The sequence below is a fragment of the Bubalus kerabau genome, chromosome 1, assembly GCF_029407905.1.
Source record: "Bubalus kerabau isolate K-KA32 ecotype Philippines breed swamp buffalo chromosome 1, PCC_UOA_SB_1v2, whole genome shotgun sequence".
Classification (NCBI taxonomy): domain Eukaryota; kingdom Metazoa; phylum Chordata; class Mammalia; order Artiodactyla; family Bovidae; genus Bubalus; species Bubalus kerabau.
This window is the reverse complement of record NC_073624.1, coordinates 206,208,049-206,218,191: the sequence shown is the minus strand read 5'-3', so window position 1 is coordinate 206,218,191 and position 10,143 is coordinate 206,208,049.

Below are 10,143 nucleotides of genomic sequence, written 5' to 3'. Positions count from 1 at the left end.
CATTTTTTTCAGTGTTTCCTAGGAAACCAGTTCAGTGTAAAAACGTATTCTTTGTCTTCTGCTCTTTGCAAAATTGTTTGAACCATCATATCTCATAAAAGGTTGCTCTACCGGCAATTTGAACAGCATTTAAAAAAAAAAAAAAAGCTTAATTTGCAGTTTGCTGCACCAATGAAGGTGATACACCTTTATCAAAGGCTTGAATGCTTCAGATTGTATTTGCTGAAAACGGATAAGATTATGCCATTATTTCTGAAGTGTCTGTGGAATCAAATCTCGTTGTCTTTTCCCCTCCAAATCATGTCTCCCACCCCCTCCGCCTGCCCCCCGACCCAGACTCTAGTTGCTTAAAAAAAAAAAAAACAAACTCTACGATGGTTTTAGGAGATTCTTCTCACTACTTACATAGAACATCAAAAAAGAGAAGCTAACCTGCCTCCTTTCTTCATGCCATCCTTTCTTCCTCTCCCATCATCTTTCCCTCCCTCCCTCTCCCGCTTCCTTCTCTCTAGTATTCAGCATGCATGTGCTTGGTGTCCGTGGCTGATGTGCTTGTGTGTCTCAGGGTCATCACCGGCTCACAGTCCCCTCATGCCCACTCTGCCGTCTGGGGTGATCTTTGATTTCTATTCCGCTATCACTGTGTGTCTAGTTCTTACTGTGATTTTGCAGACAATGTAAGTATTTGAGTGGGTACTGGGGTGGGGCTCTCATGAGGCTCCAGGGTTTCGGGTATTAGAAAATTTGTTTGTTTTGGACATGTGAAATTTCAGTTGCTAACTTCATCTCACACGCAAAAGCCCTTTGGAAAATAGGACCAGTGTCCCTGCAGCACTGGTGTGGGAGTGAGCATATGGCGTAGCTGCGGGATGGGCTGCTCGGTGTTGTCTGTACTGTTGGAAGAGTGTCGCTGAGGGATTAGTCTGACTCCCATCCCTTGTGTCATTAATCACTTAGCTTCCTGCAGAGTTGGCTGTCTCTTGGTGTCTGATGTGTGTGTGTAAGTCACTCAGTCATGTCCGACTCTTTGCGACCCCACTGACTGTAGCCTGCCAGGCTTCTCTGTCCATGGGATTCTCCAGGCAAGAATACTGGAGTGAGTTGCTGTGTCCTCCTCTAGGGGATCTTCGTGACCCAGGGATCGAACCCAGGTTTTCTGCATTGCAGGTGGATTCTTTACCATCTGAGCCACCAGAGAAGCCCAAGAATACTGGAGTGGGTAGCCTGTCCCTTCCCAGGAATCAAACTGGGTTCTCCTGCATTGCAGGTGGATTATTTTTACTAACCAAACTACCCAGGAAGCCCTGGTGTCTGATAAGCACTCTTGATCATGTTAAAAAAGTATCTCCTAGCCCACCTCACCTAATAAGACATAAGATAATTAAAAGCACTGGCTATGGGGGCCATGGACCCATCACCAGCTCAGTGAGTACGGAGGTTCTTTAATTTGTCTGTGCTTCACTTAGCTTATCTGTCATATGGCACTGACAAAGACAGGGTTCTTGTGAGGATTCAGTGAGCTAAAGTTGGGAAAACACATAAGCCAGGGTCTGGTACCTGGTGAGTGTGTAATCAGTGCTCCTGCTGTTATATGACAACCGTGGCGACTGCCAGCAGTAACTTTGTTCCTGCGTGGATGTGTGAGGAGACTCAACTCTTACTGTCTTGTCTCTGATGATAACTTAGTTTAGCAAATAATTTCTTGTGTACCTCCAATTTATCAGGCTCAATTGTCGACTGTGGACTTACAAAGGTGAAAAAGATTCAGTTCCTGCCCTTTGGTGTGTTTACAGTCTAATGGAGAAGTAAATCTTTCCAATGGGTTTGTGGTACAAACGAGAAGCTTGTATATACAGGCTGCCTTGGGGGACAAGAGAAGGAAAGCCCACTTCTGCGTGAGAACTCAGAGAAGGCTTGGTGGATGCACGGTACCTAAACCAAATCAACCCTAATTCGTGGTTGATTACATCTCATTTCCCCCTGGTCTCAGTTGTGGCATGTGGGATCTAGTTCCCTGACTAGGGATTGAACCCGGGCCTGTTGAATTGGGAGCACAGAGTCTTAGCCACTAGACCACCAGGGAAGTCCCTTCTCCTTCTTTTTTAAAGTCCCAGTGCACCTCTGAGTTTTCGCTGAGCACAAGCCTCTGAAGTCTACATTTCCTAGTTTCCATCACTTGTGTCGCTCTGCAGTTACATTCCTGTCCCTGGGATGTGCTGAAGAGTTCCTTGCAACTATTGGGATGAGCTCTTAAAAATGGCTGGGAATGCTCCAGCGTGCCTTCTACTCTCCTTTGCTCTTCCTGTTGACTGAGAAAACAGCACAATTAGAAGAGCTTCTCAGATCCAAAGAAAGACAGAGCATGTTGAAAATTGCAGAGCTGCTGGATCCTGTGTTGTGGGGCTTTTATATGAGAGTGAAATGAACTTCTGTCTTTTTTTTCAGCCTCCAAGTTCAGCTGTTACTTTTTTTCAGAAGTTAAATCTGTACTTCACAGCGTATGGTGTCAGGCAGTGAATTAGGAATTGGGACGCCTGCTTCCTGCCCTCAGCTCTAGACACGGACAAGCAGTGTATTATTGAGCCACCACTTATGATTTCATCTTCTCCAACAGAAGGATGTCAAACTATATCTTTCAGCACCACGAGATACATGATAATGACTCTCACTGATATTTCTGGTATAATGCTTTACAGGGGTAACAAAGCAGTTTTTCTCTTGAAAAAACTGTCACAAACCCTTGGGATGTGGCACAGGGATGGGCTGGGGACTGAGTGAGCAGTTCTTCCATCCAGGCCAACTGGAGCCGAGATTGGAAATACTTTGGACCTGGACAGGGCAGCACTGGAGGTGTGCTCAGGGAATGAGGCTATGAGGGTGTCGGCAGAAAGTACAAGACTCATTGGAAAAGACCCTGATGTTGGGAAAGATTGAAGACAGGAGGAGAAGGGGACGACAGAGGACGAGATGGTTGGATGGCATCACTGACTTGACAGACCTGAGTTTGAGCAAGCTCCAGGAGTTGGTGATGGGCAGGGAAGCCTGGCATGCTGCAGTCCGTGGGGTCACAAAGAGTTGGATATGACTGAGCAACTGAACAACAACAAGTCACCATATCGGACAGGTGATCCAGGGCCACCAGGCATCATAGGATGCCATGAACCTTGCCTCAACACCCAAGGCGGTGCGTGAACTTGCAGCTGTGCTCCTTGCAGTGAATTCTGGGGCCTGTTCTGGAGCCCAGGCTGTCTAGCCCAGAGACTGCATTGGAGCCAAGCAGAGAGGAAGAGTCTTGGGAGCAGGGAAGGCAGGATTCAGTGATAGGACTACCAGTTCTCCCCAGCCAGCCATCTAGGAATGGAGGAGGAGAACAGCACTGTAGGCTGGGGAGCCCCTGGCCTCTGAGCAGGCGTCATGTGGCTGAGATGGCCGCACCAGTAAGAAAGAGCCTGGGCTCTCTTGGGCCAAGCAGGGCTTTTGTTTAACCAGGTCCGGCTGGCTGCTTTTGTTTTCAGATAAGTAGTGTTTACGGGAGAGAGAAAAAAGAGACGTTTCCATTATCAGCAGGATGGGGACTCAAAGTCATTTATTTAATCAGAAGATTTAAAGGACTAGGATCTCATTTTGGATGCCAAGTTGGGGAAGAAGAATGCAGTAGGATTTCGCGTTTTGTAAGCACCAGTAAACATTCACCTCGGGTGACTTGAACACGCTCCTGCAAAGTAGACAGGGGCGCCGTCATTGTCCACTTCACAGATGGGAAGAGGAAGATGCCAAGAGTGTGAATGACCACCCCACAACTGGGGAGGCCGGCTCAGAGTAGGCCCACAGACTTACAATGCGAGGCGCTTTCTTCTCAGCTGCTTTGCCTTGTGAGAAGTGAGAACTCTAAGTCACCAAATGAGGGCTGACTGTCCCTAAAAGCCCCCAGGGGCTGGCCTTTGTGGGGCATCTCATCCTCCTGACACCACCCCTACTGAGCCCTGCTCTGTCCCTGGGCCCAGGCTCTTCAGCTGCTCTGGCCAGGTAATTAGAGAGGATCTTTTTGGGTCACTCTTTCCTGAGGACAAAACAAGCCCTTTGGTTTCTCAATTAGAAAGCTCAACAGATTGAGTGGCAAGGAAAAGGTTTTGATCTTGCTATTACAGTCACCTAATTAAAATGAGAGGCAGATGTTCTAACACCTAGTAATTTTCACCTCACTTTACTCTGGCTCCAGTTACCGCCCTTCCCTACTGACTTACACTGTTTAAATTACAAAGTCAGAAGGAAATATGAGTATTTACCTGTTTCTATTCATTCATGTCAGTCTAACACATTATCTTTTCTCCCCAAGACAGAAATGTGATCACAGGCCTTCTCCCTGGAAGCAGAGAGGGACACATCTTTGGTTCTTAAAATTAAACACCAATAAGAATTTGAATCAGCCCGCACCTAGTCAGACTTCTATAGACAACTTTGTTTCACAAAAGAAATGTACTCTTTCCCCAGGAATGGAGGAGGCACGTCTTCACAACAATTGTAGTCCGTATTGTCCTGGAATACACACTTTGGAGTAGAAAACTTCCTTTACAAAGTCAACCAGTTATTGATTCAGACCCTTTAGATCAGGGAAAGTTAATTGCTTCAAAGGTCATTCTGTTTTTTGAGTACACAATTAAGTAAACAGCACCCTGCAGCAATTGGAATTATGTATATATTTTGTACCAGAGCTACCAAAGGTGGTGCCAGCCAAGCCTTCGTCTTTATTGAAAGCATAGTTGTGTACTGAGAAAAGGCTTGTGGGTTGGGAACAGGGTTTTAACTGGTAAACAAACAAATAGCAAGCCATCAACCAAGCAGAAAGAGAACAGTGGGGTAAAGAAGAAGGGTGATTTTCCTCTCCCTCCAAGTGGAATCTGTCTGAGGTTATGAGTCAGGAGGTGAGTGAAGATGCCAGCTTTTTCAGAGTGCTGTAGAACAGCCCTGCATGGTGACTGGCCGGGTCACGCTGCCCCCAGGGCAGGAGGGAGGCCAGCCACCCATTCTGGACGAGATGGGCCTGACCCTTGTACACCACATACCCTATGAATTCCAGGCGGCCACGGGCAGTGATGTGACAGAGGAAGATGGGTACCTGGATGGAAGCCATCTCTATCTTCTGTCTCCTATTGGGAGAATTGTCTAGGTGCTCAACTGAATCATCCCACCACTGACATCAGAGATGGAGTCAAATTGTTTAGCTGATATCCATACTGCCAAAGTGGCCAAAGGGGCTTACGTGAGAAGTCAACAGGGATATTTCTTTTTTTAAAGAACACCATTTATTTATTTTTTTGTTTAGTCTGGGTCTTAATTGCATCATGCGTGCATGCTAAGTCGCTTCAGTCATATCTGACTCTGTGCTACGTTATGGGCCACAGCCCGCCAGGCTCCTCTGTCCATGGGATTCTCCAGGCAGGAATACTGGAGTGGGTTGCCCTGCCCTCTTCCAGGGGATCTTCCTGACCCAGGGGTCAAATTTGCATCTCTCACATCTCTCATGTCTCCTGAATTGGCAGGTGGGTTCTTTACCACTAGCGCCACCTGAGAAGCCCTAATTGCAGCATGCAGTATCATTTTTTTAGTTGTGACATGTGGGATCTGGTTCCCTGACTAGGAATTGAACCCAGGCCCCCTGCATTGGGAGCACAGATTCTTAACCACTGTCCCACCAGGGCAGCCCCCACCTGGGCTATTTCTTACTTACCTCTTCCTCTTTACTTACTTGTCCTCATTCTTCTATGAAAGGAAGGGTAAGCAGAGTCTTTACCCTTCTACATAGGGGACATTTCTTCTTCTGTGTTCCGAATTAATCCTGCGTTCTCTTAAGCTTCTTAAATTTCTCTTGTGCTCTTGGGGTTCGGATAGGAAGAAGAAGCTATAACAGCCAGGCTTTTCATCCTTTTCTTCCACTGAGGCAGCCCGCGTCACCGCCCCTGAAGTGGCAGGGTGCATCTCCAGAAGGGAGGTCAGGGAATTTGGCTTCAGCTCTTTCTTTTCTTGCTCTGTGGATAGTTCCTTATAACCCGGCTGGCATCAGGACTTTGCAGACACAGGAAGGAAGAGATGTGTTCTTTAATGATGGAAAAATATTAGAGCACAATGCCCTCAAAATAGAACGTGTGCACCTCGCCTTTATTTTGGGGACTTTTATTGTTGTAACCATCTCTCCTGGGAAATGCTGTGGGAGGCTTTTCCCCTTTGGTGAAGCAGAATAATTGTGTAACCTGAGGTGTCCCCGAGAGAGCTGAAGGGATGATGTCAACACACAGGTTTTAGAAACATGACTTCATATTTTTTAATGTCAATCACTGCTCAAGTAACATCCCTTGTCTCTAAAGTCCAATTTCTGTAAAATGAAGATAATCATATATGTGGCTGCCCACCCCACCAGGCTGCTATGAGGATCTAATGATATAATGGATAAGATTATGTCTGCAGACTATAAAATGCCCCCAGTGTAAATTGTCATTTTCATCAGCAATCAGAAGACCTGCTTCTTTTGGGTTGGTGCCATTCCACATTTCATCTTTTATGAAGCAAGCATTAGCCTTATTTTTGAAATTTGTGCTTCTGCGCTGACACGGATCAGGCCTGCAAAATGTTCAGTGTCCGTACCTAAGAAAGAAGTTTGTTGAGATCACCCGCTTTCTCATCACCCTGTAACGTGGTCAGGGCAGGTGTCATGATGAACAGGATAAAAGAGAGCGTTTGGTTCTCAGACAGAGTTTTCATCATCTTTCTCATCCTAGGAGACCCCTGGGAATCCTGCCAGAGTTTCTTTTCGTGTTGGTTGCCTGGCACTGGTGTTGTATCCAATGTCACCTTCATCTGTTTTTTTTTTTTTTTTAAACTGAAAATCATCAATGAGAAAAATGCCTTCAATTTCATGGTGTCCTACTTTCGCCTTCATTAACATCCCCTTATTTGAACCATTATTGCAGCTCCGTCAGTGGGACCAATAATGTGGGACCAATCACTTGATGTTAGTGATTCTCAAGAGAGAATCTCCTATTTGAAGCAGATTAGGAAGAATAAAAAAACGGCCAGTGCCTGTGGGCTGCCAGTGACCCGTGTCCAGGCCCCTCTGCAAAGGTCGTGGCTCCCACTCCTGTGACTATGGTTTATGAGAGTTTGTGTGTGCACGCTTAGTCACTCAGTCGTGTCTGACTCTTGGTGACCCCATGGGTTGCAGTCCGCCAGGCTCCTGTGTCCACGGGATTCTCCAGGCAAGAGTACTGGAGTAGGTTGCCATTTCCTGTTCCCAGACCAGGGATTGAACCTGCGTCTCCTGCACTGCATGTGGATTCTTTTACTGCTGAGCCACCTGGAAGCCCCTTATGACTGTTCACTTTTGACCACAAAGTGCTGAGATGGAACGCATGTTTTATCAGGAAAAGGGAGGAAGCCTTCCCAAAGGGTCCACGTCCAGTGGGCACTGGTTCTGACCCCTGTGCCAGGTTTGGTTTTAGACCAAGGGGGGAAAAGCCTTGTCACAGCAGCTGTGTGCACATGTGTGCAGGGATGTGTTTACCGAGGGGTTGGGGAACTCCCTACCACTCAGCTGCCTCTCTGGATTGGCTCAGATTTCATTTCCATTTGCCAGAGGGACATCTGCACGTTTTTCTGCCCAGTCATATCTAATGTGCATCAGTTCAGCCCTAACCCTCTGTTGAGGTTAACCACCCCCACCTCCAGGCATCCCCTAGGGGTTAGAGCTGAGGATACACAATAGTCTAAATGGAATATTGAAGATCCCCATCTGTCTGGCAGGCCCGATCAATAATTGTGAGCCTTCCTTCCCAATTCTGTACAAGAGCCACGTCACCACCTGGGTTTAAGACGGGCGTGAGATGCAGGTTTCTAAGGGTTACTGAGTCCAAACACCCAGCTGTCACAGTGTTCAGCCTGGACAAGGATTAAGCTCTTAATTGTGCTATTTTGTTACTAAAGGGTTCTTTGAAATCTCCCTCACCCCTTTCCCTTATGCAAAATATCCCAGGGTCCTGAAACTGTAGGTGCCTTTCTGACAACTTCTATTTCACTTACTGAATGACTTTTCTGGAAAGAGCTTTTGTTCTGGCAGTCAAACCTAGGCCCTGTGATTCTGTGAGTCTTGTATGTCTTCTGCCAACTTACAAGACTGAACAATGAGACAAGTTTGTGCTTGCTTGACATGGTACTTAAGGGAAGCAGGCAGGTCTAAGACACCAACTCTGGCCCCATGAAATACCTAGCCTGGCCCCATGAAATACTTGGCCTGTATTGGGACAGCCACTCCTGGGAGCTGGCTGTCTAAAAACTTTTGGCAGAAGCCACCAACCCTGTAACAGGCAAGCAAGGAAACACAGTTAAAAAGCTGGGTTACCTGATGCACATCTCAGGTCTGAGCAGGGACATCCCCAGGGCCTAAAATGCAGCTAAAATATAGGCTGCATCTGGTCAGCCTTGGTCACCTCTTCACCACCGACAAAGCCGACTTCAGTGAAAGTCACCATCTCAAGTTTCAGGTTGCACGGTAGGCAGGACCTGTCTACCTACTTGTCAGTGTGGTCTGAACCTCAGCCTATCCCTTTGCCTCAACCTGGATGAAGGAATTTGGGATGCTCAGCTGGGGAAGAGTGAGGCATGTCCAAATGACTTCCGGAAGGATGGCTGAGTAATTTGGAGATGCAGTTTGGGAGTAGTAGGTGTCAGGTCTTTTAAGCTAGTATTACTCTAATGAAAAACTGGCTTAAAATTCAACATTCAGAAACTAAGATCATGGCATCTGGTCCCATCAGTTCATGGCAAATAGAAGGGGAAAAAAGGGAAACGGTGGCAGATTTTATTTTCTTGGGTTCCAAAATCACTGTGGATGGTGACTAAGCCATGAAATTAAAAGACTATGACCAACCTAGACAGCATACTAAAAAGCAGAGAAATTGCCAACAAAGGTCTCTCTAGTCAAAGCTATGGTTTTTCCAGTAGTCATGTATAGATGTGAGAGTTGGACCATAAAGAAAGCTGAGCACTGAAAAATTGATGCTTTTGAACTGTGGTGTTGGAGAAGACTCTAGAGAGTCCCGTGGACTGCAAGGAGATCCAACCAGTCCATCCTAAAGGAAATCAGTCCTGAATATTCATTGGAAGGACTGATGCTGAAGCTGAAACTCCAATACTTTGACCACATGATGTGAAGAACTGACTCATTGGAAAAGACCATGATGCTGGGAAAGATTGAAGGTGGGAGAAGGGGATGACAGAGGATGAGATGGTTGGATGACATCACCAACTCGATGGACATGGGTTTGAGTAAGCTCTGGGAGTTGGTAATGGACAGGGAAGCCTGGCGTGCTGCAGTTCATGGGGTTGCAAATAGTTGGACATGACTGAGTGGCTGAAGAATCCAAAACTGGATGTGGGGTTTTCATGCATTGCTCCTACCAACTTGGCATGCCGCTTGGCACACCACCCAACAGTCAGCAGCCTCTTCCTGAACCAGTCCATTTTCCACATTACTGCTGGGTAGCTTTCTAAACACAAACACATGTGCGTGCAGCTTCACAGACTTCTAATGCGCTCCACTGCCCATCAGCTAGATCCTGCCCATGGTACACAGGCCTCTCCTGGTCTGACCCCTTTTCCCAGCCCTGCCCTGGCCAGGCTCTTTCACAGATCCCGCTCAAGGTTCACTAAACTTTCTGTGTTGCAATCACAGCGCCCTTGGCACCTTTGTACGAGTTAGCCCTTCCGTCTGGGTCAGACATCCAGAGAACTGATTCTATAAGGACCAGCTCATATGCAGAGCCCCAGATCGCTGGGCCTTTCTCTCAGCACTTTGTTCCCATCTCCCAGTCTTAGAGGCCATGTCCACCCCTCCTTATAAATGAGGAGGCAGAGACTATATTCTAGTCAACTTTGTGCCTGATAGCACTTGGCCCTGTGGGTGGGATTCAAGTAAAACAATTGGAAATAACTTAGCAAAAGGTGACCAGACCACTGAGGGGTGTAAACTGAGGTCCAACCACAGCTTTTCACACTCAAACTGACCCAAAACACTTGAAAAAAATAATTTCAGAAGGTCAACAGTAAAATACTACAGCTGAAGACTTATTTAAATAACTGTTTTAAAAATACTCC